Source organism: Dermacentor albipictus, chromosome 7 (assembly GCF_038994185.2).
Source record: "Dermacentor albipictus isolate Rhodes 1998 colony chromosome 7, USDA_Dalb.pri_finalv2, whole genome shotgun sequence".
Lineage (NCBI taxonomy): Eukaryota > Metazoa > Arthropoda > Arachnida > Ixodida > Ixodidae > Dermacentor > Dermacentor albipictus.
The window spans coordinates 16,020,751-16,039,348 of NC_091827.1; the positions used below are offsets into that span (position 1 = coordinate 16,020,751).

At 46.5% G+C, this 18,598-nt stretch overlaps 1 long non-coding RNA gene across 1 annotated transcript; it reads right to left on the reverse strand.

The window, feature by feature from the left end:
• Window positions 1-3,322: 3,322 nt before the first annotated feature.
• On the reverse strand, window positions 3,323-9,221 carry LOC135914336 (uncharacterized). The gene is made up of 4 exons (XR_010568293.2): window positions 9,125-9,221; window positions 8,281-8,302; window positions 7,279-7,400; window positions 3,323-3,451 (listed from the first exon to the last, which is right to left on the reverse strand). It is a non-coding gene; the product is annotated as an uncharacterized lncRNA (long non-coding RNA).
• Window positions 9,222-18,598: the final 9,377 nt, after the last annotated feature.

Here is an 18,598-nt window from a genome sequence, read left to right on the forward strand (position 1 = left end):
GTGCGGTAGCGTTTATTAAGGCGCACGTCTTTAAATTCTGTGGACGCATGTGGTACTAAGGTTAAATTACGATAGTATACAACCTAGTTAGGCTGTTTTAAGCAATTTGAGGCGGAGCTTTCGTTGTATCTTCCCCAAAATTTTAGGGAGCTGGCTGCTGTCTCGGACCACCGGCTGTGTTCCACTGGGTACGTGCCGCTCCGTATGTTTGAACAGACAACGACTGGAGCTACTGGTTATGTGTAATATGGCATGTGCAACTGGATAGGTGACCATTCTTGGCAAATCTGCCAGGATTGATATGTGCCACTGGCTATGGCATGTGTAACTGGATAGGTGACCATTCTTGGCAAATCTACCAGGATTGATATGTGCCACTGGCTATGGCATGTGTAACTGGATAGGTGACCATTCTTGGCAAATCCACCAGGATTGATATGTGCCACTGGCTATGGCATGTGTAACTGGATAGGTGACCATTCTTGGCAAATCCCCACCAGGATTGATATGTGCCATTGGCTAGGTGCCTGAATGGGCAAGCAGCAAAGAGGCACGAAGGAAAGTCAGTAAAGAAAACTACAAGAAAAAGAAGGCCGGCTTTAGCGAAGTGAATAAGTAGGAAACCGAAACATCCCGGCGTGGAGAAAGAAGCGAACGAAATGGTGGCAAAGTGGGCATTGGGCGAGGATGTGCCACTCAGTGCGTCGGAACGGAACGAAAACAAAAACGAAAAACGGTGTCTTTGACCGCAACGAAGACGTAACCCAAGCGTCATTTATTATTCTGTTTCGGAGTCAAACTGAGATATTTTTGATCGGTTTTCAGTTCAAGAGAAGAATCAGCAATCTGAAACCGACGTCAGACAGCGCCAGATTCAGCGCTTATCTCAGGCGGCCCCGTAAACGCGCATCTCAGGATGCTAGGGATATTGCTAGCGATAGCCGGTCGAGCGCTCCACTAATCATAGCCTGCCGCTAGGTGCACTAGCAGATAGACACCGTAGCAATGCCCAGGGCTTGCGCACTTAAGAGCTTACGGTTCCGTTTTATACGGGTACAACGCTTTGTCACCGAAGTTTTATCGTTAGTTTATGTTCGTTTAAGTTCACTTTATTGGAACAGCGGTCTCGCATCTTGACGAGTACACTCGATGACGTGCTGCCTCTGAGATCATGCTCAGTGCCTTGGCTCAAGGCACTAAGCATTCAAGTCTATTCAAGTCTATTCAAGCAGACGAGCTTCTTGAGTAGACATTATGGGAACACGGGGAAATAAACACAAAAAGACGTAAAATATAAATTAAAAGGCCAGTGATTACTTTACTTTATATACGAGGAGAAACACAGATTAGTTATCTCCTAGCGCCCCGATAGAGAGGCGGAGACACAATATGAGCTACGAAGGCGACGCTTCTTACACTTACGCCTCTCAGTATATTTCATATGACTCGGTCATATGGGCTCGGTGTGTTTGTTTGCGCGAAACAGCCATACTACCCATGCTGGGACTGCTTAGATGCGTGTCACTTGATGATGATCACGTCTAGAACAACGGCACAAACTAACTGCATGCGGGAGATAGGCCCAGATATGGGTGGTATTATGATACCAAAAAGATCTTTCTCAGTTATCATACCCTTAGAGGCCCTTGCGGGTATTACATAAGGGGGGGGGGGGAAATTGTTCGAAAAATGTTGGCGTAAATCAGTCATGCCAGTTGTCACAGAACTGAAACAATAACAACAAAGCTCTGACCCAGTAAATCATTCAATTAACAATAAATAAAATAAACACAAACACTGCATACAGTAAGCTCTGACATGTTGGATAGACATAACAGGTGGACAACGTTCGACAAATGTTGGCATACATCAACCATGTCGCAGTGTTGGAAAATAAAATTAAATTATGGGGTTTTACGTGTCAAAACCACTTTCTGATTATGAGGCACGCCGTAGTGGAGGACTCCGGAAATTTCGACCACCTGGGGTTCTTTAACGTGCACCTAAATCTAAGTACACGGGTGTTTTCGAATTTCGTCCCCATCGAAATGCGGCCGCCGTGGCCGGGATTCGATCCCGCGACCTCGTGCACAGCAGCCTAACACCATAGCCACTGAGCAACCGCGGCGGGTGTCCTGGTGTTGTAAGAAGGATACATAAAAGCTATGACACAATAAATCAAACAATTAGCAACAATTAAAGAAATGCTAAGAAGGATCACATCAAATTACGCAACGCGAAATAGACAAACATTATTAACGTAACGCATCAGCCTTGCAAAACGAAAGAAATAGTGCGAACTTAAAAAAGAAACCCTGGCAGAAGCTGCCTCTCGACGAATGTTGACGTTAATGCAATTAAAGGAATGTAACGACACACTGCATTGCTACCACGGACGCGCGAAGTAACAATCTCGCTGCAAATGCCAAACGATGCCACGATACCGTATGTGTCGTTTTAATCACGTCACCCCAGTTTAAACTCCGTAGTAATCCCTATAACGTCTTGACTGCAACTTCGTTGAAATGGTTCACCATCAGGCAGACGTGCTCGACGCGAGAGTTTCTGTTGTAGATGGCGGGCTGTCGCTTTATTACATCGAAGGACGCACACCCTTTGTGCTGTCTTTGTACGCCCGTTCTGAAGGATCGGCCAAGAATGGCCGATCCTCCAGTTTATGTTGCGTAGCGCGAATTCAGCTTGATATACTTTCCGCCCTACACGCGAGCTTAACTGATCCGATTCTGTAATCCGACAGACTAATTTCGTAGGCACGCTTGCCGCTTTTGCGGTCCTGAGCCTAGCCAGCGGTCGTGATCTGGAGCAGGGTCTGGGTACGGGCTAGTTGGCATTCCATTGCAAACATCTCTTTCAGCGCGTACGTATATAGACAGGAACCAAAGGAACGACGAAGACATGCGTGGCTTCGTCGTTTCAGCGCTTCTCTTCGTCGTTCCTTTGGTCCCTGTCTATGTAGTACGCGCTGAAAGTGATGCTTGCATGATCTGGAGCCTGATCACCCATGAACGGCCAATTTCCAGCCACTTTTCGCCGTCCACCGCAGCGCCAGCTTTTCTTGCTAATGAAGTTATTTTTTTTTCTCTTTTAAACAAGAGATCTGCAGAATGCCTAGGTCCATAGGATGACCTTAAATAAATACCTGCATATATTCCTGAATGCCATTCAGGTGTACTGGATGTAGTTTATTTCGTTTGTTTCGCATAAACAGAGAGCTTTGTAAAGCTAAAAACACTGCCGGAAGCCTCAAAGTGATCGGCGGAGATACGCATGAATAATATGTAGACTAAAAACGCAGGCGTGATGACAGGCGTGATTGCGCGCAATATACTTTTATAGCAAACAGAACTCTCAGCGATGCCCTTTGCCATTTGGTGTCAGTGAGACTTGGTCGTCGCCGGCTTGGATGGGTATTCATAGTAGGTGACTTCCACTGCGAACAAGAAAGAGAGTAGATTAAATGGAGAACTCTGACTCTGCTACGATAATGAACGGCGGTTTGAAACCAAACTTTGCGGTGGTGTTTTTCAGTCTCAAATGTCATTTTTCGCGGAAACGGTGCTGCTTGGCTAAGGCAACGGAGAGAAAGGAAATGTGGACGAATACTGCCTGGCTTTAAAGAGGCACAACCGCCAATATTTATGGCTCACGTTTTCTTTCTCTCTCTCTATCTCCCTCTCCTTCCAGTGCAACGCAAGGCAGCATGCCGGTCAGCTGTGTCCAATTCTCTAGTGGTAACGTGGACCAACGCGAGAAAAGTTTTTTCAAAAATATTTCGATCTGCAATCGCGATCGTATTTAGGAAGTAGTACGCTGGAAACGTGCTGGATGCAGTGATGGGTGAGCACGATATCGATTCTACACAAGAATTCTATACGCAAAGTAGGTAGACAAGCACGGTGTTATCTGTCAGAAATTAATCTTTCCTTCGTGCGGCCGATGTTCGTGCGATGCCAATCTGCATAACCACAGAACACGAGGCACTGCCACGCAAATTCGCAGGCGCACAAACGCACTAACACGCGGCGTCGTGCAATGAAGAACAACAAAGAAATTAAATTATGGGGTTCTACGTGCCAAAACCACTTTCTGATTATGAGGCACGCCGTAGTGAAGAACTCCGGAAATTTCGACCACCTGGGGTTCTTTAACGTGCACCTAGATATAAGTACACGGGTGTTTTCGCATTTCGCCCCCATCGAAATGCGGCCGCCGTGGCCGGGATTCGATCCCGCGACCTCGTGCTCAGCAGCCCAACACCATAGCCACTGAGCAACCACGGCGGGTTGCAATGAAGACCGTCACGACTCGTCGCAGCTCGCCACGATTCCGCAGTTCCACTAGCTGCCGCGTAGGCAGCGTCCATTGTGAGCGTAGATTTCGTAATGCGAAGAATTTCTGTCCGATTCAACCCAGTTTCGATGCGTTCGCGTTAGGAGTGTCCAAGTGGAAGAAAGCGTATGTGTGTACGAAGTCTGGAAGGAGCCGGTCACGTGGCAGAGTTGCAGAAAGGATGGGAGAACTTAGAAGAGCGTGTATGTGTGTATGTGCGTGTATGCTTATATACCGGGTGTTGCATTTTAACGTTCACGGAATCGTTATAAATCGCCTGCGGCATTCAGTACAAGTACACTCGTTGAACTGGAATACCCCAAAAGGGGTACACTACTTGCACTGATAACCAATACGCATAATCGACTAATGAACAAAATTTCGCGAATAAACATTTTTAACTAATTAAATTAGCGCACATATTGCAACACACGGATTGAAACCAGTGATTTCACAAGGCACTTCCACTTGGAAGTAGTTTTGAAACCAGCACCAGTTTTGAGTTGAGCGCAGTCAAATTAGCCGTAAAAATGTATAGTTCAACTTTTTTGACAAAACGTGTTTTTGTGCCTTGAAGCTCAAAAGTTACTGGAACAGCAATACATTCTGTCACAAACTTTGGGAACGCATGTCCCGAAACTGGCGCCATCCTCGGAATTGGTTCTCAGTGGATATGACTTCACAATTCGTAAACTGGAATATGTGGCTCTAAGTAATGAGGTTAAACGTTCATTAGTAAAAATGCTTATATAATGAAGTGTTCGCTTGCATTTTTTGCGCGAGTAATGTCGACCTTGCAGAGTAATTATAGCTCATTTAGTAGAATCGTGCTACATGGCACGGGTGATTTCTGAAAAATTTTGTTAACGATAAAATAAAACATGTAGTATATATAGTGCAACTGGCGTTGGTATGCTGCACACTTTGCAATGTGGTGAACGCGGTTTAAACCGTGGGTCCAGGACGTCACGAAGGTATTACGAACGCATTTCCCGCGCACTGCCATAATGTTCGACATGCCGAGGAGGGCTAAACCAGCATCACCTCTTCGGCGAATTCAACGGAGGGCTAGACATCGTCACAAAACTCCCAACTTAGGACGACCGAACAATGTTCATCGCTTACATCAACAAGCATCTAGCTCCATATCGCTAAGAAGACCGGCAAACACCCAAACTAGACCAAACACAAACCGCACAAGACATGGGGCAACCTAGGAAAACCACACCAGGCAACTTAGTGGGTCCCTTCTTTCGCGAAGCGGCCAGTAAAAAGAAGGAAACCGCAGTCAGTAAGCATATAGTAAAACCGCGATATGGATAATCATCGCACATGACTTTTGCGCCATTTAAATTAAAAACTCTCTCACGCAAAACAAAGCGCGCAAAACTGCATAATTAACTGTGACATCAGTGCGTGTCTGTAGAACCTGCATTGCATCATGTTCGAGCTGATCGACCACGTGCGACGTGTTCCACAAGCGTCCAAATATTTATTGGCGATTTTCATTTTCATTTTATTCTTTTATCCCTATGTGCTTGGTGTTCATGTAATGGGCATTTGGTGCTCGACGACACACTGCTGGGCACGCAGTTAAGTATTAAAGACCACAAGAACGACGGATAAAAAAAAAGAGAACAGTACGCTCACAAGAACGCGTAAATTATAAGTTTAGCGCAGAATTTCAGTGCCGTCTCCAGCAAAATATTTAACATGATGCTTTTTAGCGGAAAAACACGAAGAAAACATAGAAAGGCAAAAGCAAAGGAAACACGAGATGTAGCGCCTGTCTTTCCTTTTGCCTCACGCTGTTTTCTTCTTTCTTTTTGGAATTTTTTGCGCTAAAAAGCATCATGTTAAGTAAACACCAACTCGACAAAGAAGTCATACTCCAGCAAAACAATAAACGTAATTTTTATAGTGCAAGCTGATTCACTACTGGGACTGTTTATCTAGATGATGCAAGCTTTTCAGAAAGACATTGTTGTTTTTCAAGTAATAAGTTGCGGCTAATGCACGAAAATTAAAAAAAGAGATTACTTGTAAGGATCGATAATAGGCGAAGGCATACAAAAGATGATTACAGTTTTCCATGTTAAATCCTGAAGTTATATATAGCTTATAAAATTATTCTATTAATATTTAATCCCAGTCAATGGTTTCAACAACCGCAGACACTCCGATTTGAAGGTTTGACCAAAAGACATGTGTGTAAGACAGGTCTGAGTACAGAAGCGCCACCGCGAAATCAGGTGAAGCAATAGATTGTTCAGGCGAGAACCTAGACACAAAAGATTTTCGTTTCACGATAAGAGTCTGTAGAGGGCCAAGGCATTAATTCGGGCAGGTTTCACGGTCTGTCATTCTGGGAAATTGGGTGGCGTTAAAATGGCAACGACGGACACAACAACAACTTACGGCGCTAACTTCCAAATGTTCATTTCTACAGACGCTGACATCTTTATGTGGTCCTCATTGGCAATGGAAACCAGGGCATGACATCCAGTAAAAAGATGATGCGCATACATAAAAGAAATTGATTTCCCTAATTTCCAGATAGTGATAGGGAAGCTGTGCTCAGTCCTTCACAGACATTGCTGGGAAGTATTTCCAAATTCATTGACCTCACGTGTTAGCTGCTCGCAGGCCATGTTTTTCTCGATCTGGAAGAGTCCATGTACGGGCGTCATCTTTGATATTTATAATGTCACGTTCTCGTAGCCCTGGTAGCCCCGCGCAATGAGGTGCATAGAAATACGTGAACGTCTCTTCAAATAAGCACTTGCAAATTAGCGCCGTGTGCTGTTCTTATGTCCGTCTGCGTCTTATGTCCGTGCTGTCTCGTGTTCCCCTTCTTCGTGTGGTGTTTTATTCGGCGCCGTCTTTGTAATCAAACTCAAGAACAATTGACAGAGTGTCGGTACTCACTGACTCCGAACAATATGAGCCCCAAAAGCAACAGAATCATGGAGGCGACGACGATGAGGACGATGATGAAGAACCTCATCGTTTCGGCTTCTCCATAGCCCTCGATGGTGGCGACGCTCCTCCTACAGGGGCGACAACCGACGGAGAGTTGTTTCTAAAGCTGGGACTCACGCGACAGACCAATCATCGCGGACGAATCGGTCACGTGACGCGTGACGCGGATCGAATCAGTTCGCACCATTCACACGGCAGATGATGACAGCGCGTACAGAACATGGGTGATGGCGACGGAGAAAACGCGAACGAGCCGAAAATCGAGGCGGTGATTTGGCTCTCCGTCGTATCGTGAAGCTCTCCGCACGTCTTTATACTCGTCTTGATACTCGTGTGATAGCTGATGGTCGTCTGGTACTGATAACTTCGTCAAATACGCTTGAGTCTGGTTCGGCCGTCTGCTACGCTTCTACATCGGACCTCATAACGAGTATAGAAGCATAGCAGGCAACCGAGCGAGAGAAAACACCAAAAAGTCGCAATGTCATGCTCCCACCTGACCGCCTTCTGCGTCATGACGTCAGGACACAGTTTTACTTCCTGGGGAACGAAACCGACACTGGTATCAGATTAAATTGCTTAGGTCGTTTTGAGATCTCCCCGTGGTTTTCCTGGGGTTTTGAAGACTAGTACCTTCAAATAACGCAACGAAATGTTAAGTCATAACTGTCATGTCGGTACCTTTTTATACAGAATCATTTCCGCTCTTCTGAAAGTTCTTGGAAATCTCGGCCTCTTTTCCATCAGAAACGACAGCGTAACATTCGCCTGTTCCAGCTTTTTACGAAAGTACAGTTTTCTTAATGGGAATTAGAGCTAGCCAACACGAACACTAGCTCATGAAACAAAAGTGCCGTTTGAAAAGAAAAAGAGAAAGGTGATGGCAATAACAATTTCCACACATGCTCACGTACAACAATTAGAGGTGGTAGGAAAAAAAATCCTTACTCTCTCAAGTGGCCGTGTGGAGCTGTGGAAAACGAAATCGAACAACGGTGAGTACAAGAAGCCATTCTGATCACCCATAGAAAGCATACTTAAAGAAATATATGACACCTGCATTTTGAATTCGCAAAAACGTTCTTACGTTACAATTGTTCGTTAGAGATGACTTCAGCTAACTGTGATCTCACACACATTCTTAGTACTGGCGGTCAGCCAATAGGAAGCAGCACTTACGGACGGAAAGCTCCGCGAATTCTGCTCCTTTTCTTAAATAATCGTGAAATAACTAGACTTCCCTTCCCCTTTCTTCTATTTCGTTGTTTCTTTTCTTCGTTTCCTCTTTTTTTGTACACCCCTTCATGTTTATTGCAACGATCTAATAAATCACTTGGGTTGATCTTCAGCGCCTAACTGTATTTGCCTCTTTTCTCTCTTCCGTCTTCCTGTACTCTAATTTTTTTCAAAGGTAGTATCACATAATGTGGTGTAAGTTTAGATGGCGGATAGCCCATACGCGGACAAGGAAAACTTGCAGGTAGCGAGGGAACCCTCACTGATTTAAACTTGCACGCTGCCTTTTTCGGCGGACGCCAAGTTATTATCGTACACTACGCCTTTCAACGACAATATGTGCTGGGCCCGTATTTGCAAAAAAAAAAAAAGACGTTCCACTAGAATTGCTCGTAAGGGCAAATTCCAGCCACTGTTCATGCTGGACATGATATCAGTGAGAGCGGTTGGCCAATTACAAAATATCCTTTTGAAAAAGAATTGGCTTGTAATTTCGGCCCCTCTGTAACGTAAGAAAATGACGTGCGGCAAAATGAAACACGATGAGTTCACTCACCGCCCTGGTCCATACATGAACGTTGACACGGCCCGGCTAGCAAGAAAGCGGATCTTCTTCCTCTTCGCAACTTAGTGGACGTGTTCTTACGGTACCCCAGAGTGACGAAAGCAGACACGTGAAACTTTTCGCGGGATCACACGAGATATAGTAGGAAGTGCACATCACAAGTGATTGATTGATTAAAAAAATGTGCAACGAGCAGAATGTACTACGGTTAAAGTTTTGCATGCGTATACATTGCCTTTTTGTCGCACCTACCTACCAAGTACGTTGCAGCCGGAATGAATTTAGAAAAGACCTGCTAGAAATGACCCGGCTAGGTTCAGTATGAGCGCAGCGCAATTTGTAATTTGTTGTAACCACGCCGCGTACAGACTGTAATGAAGTCGCCCGGGCTCAACCACGCTGCCTCTAAAGAGCCGCGTCCGCAAACTTACGCCTCCTCCAGGTTTGAGCTCTGATATTGTTTGGCACATTTAATACTTAATAGACTGAGAAGACTTAAGATAATTAAAAGGCATGCGCTCTTTGTGGGCTGCAATTTTCAAAATTCTGAGGAATAATTTAGTTAAGGATGTATGGCCTGGTATGAACAACTTTAGTGATAGGATAGTATAGCAGCATAAGTATATATATATAGCGTGGTAGATAGCATACATATACCTAAATATATGCGGAGCCTTACGGCAACGCCGACGGCGACGACGATGGCGGAAATTCACTTGGAGTGTCTATATAATTGCGCAATAAAACGCTGTTTTCGTGCAACTATCGACTCTTATGGCAAGACTCGTATTGCAAGCTCCTGTGCAGCACGACCACCGCCAATGGTGCCAGCTGAATGGAAGGACAAGGTGGGTCTACATCTTCGGGCGAAAGCTTCTCGTGCTGGCAGCAGCTACAGCCATATTAAATACCTGCAGTTGCAGCTATGTCGCCGTTTGCAGCCAAGACAGGAAAGAAAAATTTGTCAATCACTTAAGTATCCTTACGTGATTTGAATGCGAAACCATTATGATTTCCGTAATCAATTTGTGACACCCATAATACGTGACCTCATACGTTGTCACGCGTAGGTCCTTCGGAACTTTACATTATTCCGCCTTAAGTCGCCTTACCCAAACTTGTTCAAACTTTAACGCACTTTACATCACCCTAATTCACGTTAATTAACTTTAATTCAACTTAATTCACTTTAGTTCTCATTATTACCCATAATTAGTTTTAAAGGGCCCCTCACCAGGTCTGGCCATTTTGAGCTGACAAGCGCAAAGCATATAATGCGCGATAACGATCATGTCTGCAAGGTACTACATCACTACGCGCCACGGAAAGATCTGAAATTTCAAACCGAACACCGCTTTCCCTTTCCATCGCGGCCGCCGCGCTCCAAGCCAGACGATGACGTACACGTGCTACCGCACCTACGTACACGCGTTCGCGCTGTGACGTCGTTCGCGGTGACACGTGGCTTTGAGAATCATTCAAGCCAACATCTGGTATTTGTGTAATATGTTGAGTAATACTTGTTGGGGGGCTAGTTGGTGCATGTTTCCAGAAATTCCAGACGTCTGTCCCGTCTCGCTTGCTGTGTGTTGTGTTTTTTCGGCGTTATAACCCTCTTCTGGAAAGTGTAATGTGTTGCTAGAATAGACGAATTAAAGCTTAGAGAAACAACAAAACACAGAAACCGACTGTCTGCATGTTTTTGCTTTACTTCGCACCGCAGCAAGAGAGACGTACTACCGTTTCGTCTGCTTGTTCCCACGTCGTGCAGTCGCGCGCGCAGACACCGAATTAACATCATTTTCTACCGTGTTCCAGCGCGGGATAATGCTCTGTGATCTGTTTGTCTCTCCCTCAGTGTTTGTGTAGCACTGACTCGTACCACTAGTCAGGTGTCCTTGTGCCCAGCGCGCAAAACGGTGTGCTGTGCGAAACGAGACGATCACAACAGCTCGCACGCGACGCCGTCGGCAAAAGTGCGCCATGCCGCAAAAAAAAAAGAACAAAGAAAAGAAAGAAAGAAAGAGAAAAAGAAAAAAGAAAAATAGCTCGGAGAAAAAAAAAGAAGGCAGGGTCCGTAAGGTATGCGTCACGCCATCCTCGAGGTCCGGTATGGGAGAACGCAGGGAAAGAATTTCGCCTACGGCGGGTAGACGGGGCAGGTGGAGAAAGCGATAATGTTTGCGGTGAAGCTCGCCTCCTGAAATCATGGGTTACTGACACTGAAACGTTTCTACCTCGGCTATTAAATAGCCGATTTGAATTTCTTTTCGTGCAGAACGCTCCCTAGAGGACAAGTAACGACTTCCAGCGTATAACCAAAAATTTGTCATGGGGCCTGGCGAAGGGCCCCTTAATGAACGCTAATTACCACCAAAATTTAACGCGAACAAAGGACACGACACGAGAGCAGCAGGCCGCGTTGGCAGCGTCTCGACCAGAGCAGCCCAGACAATATCGAGCTCGCGCCTCCCGGACGACTGGCGATGTGGCTGCAGCGCCGTGTATTTATCTTCACTGCAAATATTTTACTATCTTCTGCATCACTACAAGATACAACGACCTTGTAAAGTCATTTTACCTCGCAAGAAGAACCTTCCCCACCCCTCACTGCAAGTTAAACAGGGCACAGGCAACCACCCTACCTCTTCCTACCCCTTCCTCACACGCTATCACACTATATACCCCGACATCTACCCGAGCCAGACGTGCAAGGTCTGTAAAACTGAATCGGTAACACTCCCGCACATGCTATGGGAGTGCAAACACCAATACCAAGACCTTAATCCAGTGACCCTCTCGTCGAGATGGCACGCCGCCCTGCGCAGCTCCCACCTCGACGACCAACTCTGGGCGACCCAGAGTTGGTGAAGCGGCGAAGAGGCAAGACCTCGACGTCCCATCGTGGGAGGCCTAGGCCCAGCCGACAAAACTGCTGGTGCTTATTAAAGTTCACTCTCTCTCTCTCTCTCTCTTCTGCATCACTATTGACGGCATACAAAAGGCTCATGACGTGACACTTATTTTTTGGTACCACTCCTTGTGGAGAACGCTGGCCTTTCTGCCTCGTGGGACACATGTAATGCTTTCGCATTAAAAATAAGGAAGGCTATGCAGATCTCACGATTCGTGGCAATCAGTGCAGCACACGAAGCTCTCGCGAGCCAGCAAAGGCGAACTTAGCGCATTACACGACAAGCGAGATGCGCCGCAGATTTCAGTGACGAATGCTTTTCCTTTAGCCATCACGATGCACAGCTAATTGCGCAGCGAACGGCAGTCTTATTCAACATAAAAACGGTGTTACATGACACGGCGTGCTAAATATAACCTGTAGAGACATGCCACAAGCGCCTCAGTACAATAATGAGAGACGCGCAGGTTAATGTCGGCGACGAACGCGTTCTATAATTTGCTTCATCATCAGTTCGAGGACGCGTGCGATGCAGCTTTGCTAAGTGATTTCCTAAACATCAATTCCGTGGCCTTACGTTCCAAATCCACGATGTGATTTATGAAACACGCCGTAGTGGGAGACGCCGGAATAATTTTGACAACCTGGGGTTCTTTAACCTGCAGGCAATGCGCGATACACGGACGCTCTTTCTTTCTTTCCTTGTTTGTTTCTTTCTTTCTTTTCCTTTCTTTCTTTTTCATTTCGTCCCCAATTGAAATGCCGCCGCCACGTCCAGAATACGATCCCGCGCGTTAGGGCTTATAGCAGCTCAACGCCATGGCCACTATACGAAACCACGGATGGTAGTAAAATTGTTGCCGTGCGAGATGGTTAAATACACAAAGGGTGTTACGGCGAATTAACACTTTCAAGAACTTCTAAAAAGCTGTCTGTGGCGGGTAGCACAATTCCAATCCATGAGCTGGTCTGCTCGAAAAGGCGGACATTACCCGAAAAATTGAAATGCATAATCGACTAATTGACAAGAATCCACCAATGAAGTCTTTAACTAACTACCTCACGGCACACATTGCAATTAGCGAATTCTAGCGGGTATGAGACAGCAAGGTATATCCACTTGAAAATGATTGTGTGCCTGACGCCATTTACGAGCTGCGCGCCGTCAGACTTGCGGTAAGAAATGCACTGTTGCTCCACTTACTTTCTTAACAGAACGTCGTCTTATGCATTGAAGCACAAAAGTAACTGGAACGCCAATGCATTTCTCTGCAAACTGGTGTCATGGTGAGAATTCGTTACAAGTGGATCGGCCTTGCGAACTCCCCGGCTAGAATATGTAACTTGCAATATGTGCCATAAGGTGATTAGTCAAAAACTTAATTATTGAATTTTTGTTCATTAGCCTATTATGCAACTCATTTTTTTTCGCAAGCACTGTCCGCCTTTAGTAATGTCCGCCTTTTAAAAAGCTGAAACACCTGGCGTTTCAACTAAAACATACCCTGCACTGATTGAAGACGTGTTTCTGTTGAATGTAAGGGAAACGTCAACTAATTTCGCTGCAAGTTTGACGGCGCTATAATAAAACAGGTGCATTATACTCGGTCACAAACTAATGATTGCACACAAGCTCCACGCACAAATACGCAGTGCACCTTTCCTTCAGGTCTCTGAAAGAGAGCCGAGCCGATGATGGTGATAACCTTAAAGTCAAAGTCAAAGTATTTTATTTACGCACATACCTCAGGCACTTACTTTTAAATTAATTATTTCTCATTCAACAGCACCTTCCTGATTTTATTTTAGCCGGTTATTCAACCCTATTCAATGCTATTCCCATAGATATTAGGAAATTTATGCTATATATTATTTTGGAATAATCCATCCATTTCTTGGCCAATCCCCCATCGTGGGTAGGAGCCACACGTGCCACAGGCTACAACAACAACAACAACCTCAGGCACATAGTCGTTGGCACATAGCCGCTCACGGCAACTGACCAGGAGTTGGGCAGATTTTAAATATGTGCTAATGAATAAACTTATAAATCCATAATTTTGAAGAGTAAATTAAAGCAAGTTAAAATCAACGAGCCGAGCCAGCTGGAGTCGGCTCTCCAGCAGCCGGAGTCGCTTGTCGTTCTTCATTGTTGCGGGACACCTAAGCGCGATGATCCTAATAACCTGATCGAACCAACTAGCCCTAAAGTCTGTAAGCTGCAGTTAGTAGCGAATCATGTTTCTTTGTTTTCTTTTTGCAGAGTCTTCCACATTAAGAAAAGTACACTCTGCTAACCTCGTATGCTGGAAAACTCTACGAGCACATGGTGCACAACCGCATGATCGACTATCTCGAAGACAACGAACACGTCCCAAGCACTATGTTCGGATTTCGAGCTCACCTGTCCGCGCAAGACGTGTTGCTGCAAATCAAGGAAAAAGTCATCGACAAGCTGGACACGCACAGCAAAAGAGCCATCCTCGCACTTGACGTGAAAGGGGCTTTCGACAACGTGTCACACGAAGCCATACTGCAGCACCTCAACGTATATAACTGCGGTGAAAAAGTATATAATTACATCAAAGCTTTTCTGAAAGAACGTACAGCCACAGTGGGGATAGGCAACTTACGCTCTGAGAAATTCGACATACCGCGAAAGGGAACGCCACAAGGCTCCGTCATTTCGCCGATGCTATTCAATCTGGCGATGAGCACACTACCCAAGCAACTGAAGCAAATAGAAGGGATTGGTCACGCAATATATGCTGACGACCTCACCATCTGGACTACGGGAGGGTCGACAGGTCAACAGCAAGACGCTCTGCAAGAAGCGGTTGACACTACGGAAAAGTACCTGGAAGCATGTGGACTGACGTGCGCACCTGAAAAATCGGAGCTCTTGGTGCTAAGGAAGCGCACAAGAGGCCGACAACCACAGCAGATACCAGACCCGGTAGTAAAGGTGGGAGGCATCATGATTCCGCAGGTTACGACGCTCCGCATCCTCGGACTCCTGATTCAAAAGGACGGGGCCGGGGGAGCAGAGTTGGAAAAAATTCAAAGAACAGTGCAACAAATAACCCACCTTATCAAAAGAGTGACGAGCAAAAGCCACGGACTCAAGGAAGAAGACTGCACGAAAATGATACAAGCGCTGCTCACGAGCATCGTCACGTACGGGACCCCATACGTTGACATGAAGAACAGTCAACGAGACAAAGTAAACGCCCTCATCAGAAAATCATACAAAATTGCCTTGGGTCTGTCCCCCTCCACGTCCACAGCGAAATTACTCAAAATGGGAGTCCACAACACGTGGGAAGAGCTCGTGGAGGCGCACAACGTCAACCAACTGGAGAGACTAAAGCTGACAAGGACGGGAAGAGCCCTGCTGCAAGATCTGGGCTACCAAGTCGAGGATGAAAGGCACCTACCTCAGCGTATCCCACACGAGATCAGAGACAAGCTACACATAAGTACCATTCCCAGAAACATGCATCCCGAGTACGACAAGGAAAGGAGACAGGCGAGAACACAGGCGCTCAAGCGCATACTCGAACGCACCAACAGCAAAGAAGAAAACGTTAGATATACAGATGCAGCTGCGTACAGTACCAACGACAGATTCGCAATCAGCGTGGTCGACGAGAAGGGCGAACAACTTACAGCCACATCCATACGTGCCAAGGACGCGAGCACAGCGGAAGAGGTGGGCATAGCCCTGGCCATCGCAACGTGCAAGAAGGCCATGGTTACCGTGGTGACGGACTTGCAAGAAGCATGCCGAAGGTATATGAACGGAAGGATTGGAAAGGCAGCGCTTCAGGTCTTGAACACCACCAAGATAGAAGCAGCACAAATCCTCTGGACACCGGGGCACGAGTCTCTCACGGGGAACCAGGCGGCGCACGCCGCGGCTCGAGATCATGCACGCCGAGCCATCTCCGACGCGCAGAGAACGCGTACCGACGACTGTGAAGAGGATGAAGAACGCATATCCAAGAAGTACTCGGATATCTTGGCGCACTACAGGAAGCAGAGGCGTCGCTACCCGCCCGCGCATAAGACGATGAGTAGGGACCAAGCGGTAACCTGGAGATCTAAGACTACAGGCTGGAACGTACCCACACGGAACACTGCTGCACGCCATGTACCCGGGCATCTACGGGCGAGACTGCAAGTTCTGCCCGCCGGACACGCCCAACACCTTGCGCCATATGGTGCTTGGATGCAAGAATAATCGAGAAGCACAACCATCATCATCGCCATCAGGCGATAACATGCAGAAAGAGGCGGACTCGGAAGAAGAATTGGAAGACCAGTGGGAGGCTCTGCTGGTGACGCAAGACCCTGACAGCCAGCTGCGGTTGGTGAACAGGGTTCGGGCGGCGGCAGCGAGCCATGGCTACCTGGACTGAGGAGGCCACCCACCTTTGGGCTCAAGAAGCCTGGTCTCAAAATAAAGTTTATTTCTCTCTCTCTCTCTCTCTGCTCTGAAATGTAGGACAATGAAGGCATATAAGGCGTGATAAACGTAGCTACAAGAGTGTCCGAAGACACAAGCACGAAGATCAGGCAGATCCACGTACGTTCGCATAGTGCTCTCAGGTAATTTTTAGTTCTTGGCGATCTTCAGTTAAGATAGCAGAATAGAGCAGAAAAAAATGCGAAGATGACGCACTGGTCACTGCACGTTTGCCAGTATTTCACACCGCTTGCCAAGGGAAGGCACTAAGATATTTTTGAAAACAGTGAAGGGATAATAATGTTCACTGGCTTTGCGGTCTGCGTAGTCAACCAATATTTTGAATAAGGTCGATTATTCGGGCTTATTCGCGGTTTCGCCACAGGCGCCGTAAAGCCAGTGTAAAATGGCAACCGACATTTTGTGCGCCGAACGATAGTTTATTAACATTTTTCGACTGGATCTGCGCTATGCTCTGGAGTTGCCCCTCGTTACGAGGCACACAAGAAATCAATGAAGACAAGTGGCTCTCCGCTATCAAGAGCCCTGATGCCGGGGTGCAACTACGGGCTGTCCAGAGGGCCCACGATGCGGCGGTCGGGCAAGGCCTGACTGTCCCAACGTGGGAGCGGCCCGCAGCGCGCTGAGTCGCTTACCTCAGGACCTTATTAAAGTTTCGCATCCATCCATCCATCCATCTGCGCAAGTCTCGTCGTGAACATCGTCTCAGCGAACGCAATTTCGGAGATTTGCGATTTCGCCGAAAGCGTGATTATGACCACAATTCGACCGCTAATGTTGACTAAATGTGAAACTTTATACCACTGGCTTGCATTCTGCGGCGTCAAGAGCCCAGTTCTGTGCGGTGGGGCCGGGCAGACACTTGTGGAGCCAGCGTGCACGTTTGAGTGACGATTTCGGTTGCCATGGGATATCCGTGACTGAGAAAGTCTCGTGAAAGCAAGCGGGTAGTTTGTCGGCGTGCCGCACTATCGTCCCTGCAACCGTACGTGGCCCGCGTGCGAAATAAATTTACGACGTCACACGTACGCAGGGGTTCGCCCATTAACCGAAGCAGATGTGCCAATAGGGCGCAAAATCCAGTGCTAAGTTGTATAACGAAACAAATGAGCTACACGCTCTGCAGACTGTTCATTCAGCGCGGCTTTTCTTGCCGACTGTCCCATGAAATGAGCGCCAGTTCAAATCATCTTTAGCTGGTCCGAATGTTTATTTATTTATTTATTTATTTATTTATTTATTTAAAGTACCCTCAGGGCTTACATGAAGCATTGCAGAGGGGAGGGGCTAATAGATGCAGATAACTTATAAAGAAGAAAACAGAATAATCGGATAACAGTGCATAGCCCAATGTGAAAATAACGCAAGTTAGAGCGACACAATAAGCATATCATAAAAATGCAGACACAATATAGTACAGACGGGTTGTACAGACGAAATATAAATGTGTGGTAGACATAATGAAAGTTAGAGTGAGAAGATAAGCACATATTGATAGAAGATGAATCATAATACAAAGTGAGTGTTTGTAGATTAGGTAGATAGTACAATGGCAATAAATTAAAAACACTGCTGGTCAGAAGAAAATAGAGCTATGTACGCAAACGCGTAACACTTTTACAAAACATTCGTTAATGCATTGCATAGCACAAAACGGTTTTCATTTTTTTGTGGCCTAGTATACAACTATCCCACCAAACACATCTACACTGCGAGGACGCCGACGTTGAAACGAATAGCTTTGGCTTGGATTGCAGGGCTAAGCGCTAGCCAACGCATGCCCGTGGATGTGTGGTTGCCACCGAACACGCACATCCTGCTAAATCTGCTAAGTGCATTCGAAATTATGATTTTAGCGCACGTTGGCGCCAGATGGCGCAGCACTTTCGTTCCTGCTAAAACCCCTTAAACTTCGTAAAGTCGTGACGCTCTCCTCCTCCGCCGTCACTCCTCCTCGTTTCTCCTCTCTCTCACGCTCCCTCCTCGGCCGTGGCGCCGCCTACATTGCTCGATCGTAGCAGCGGCGCCAACATGCACTGCTCGCCACTCCGTGGACGCTTCT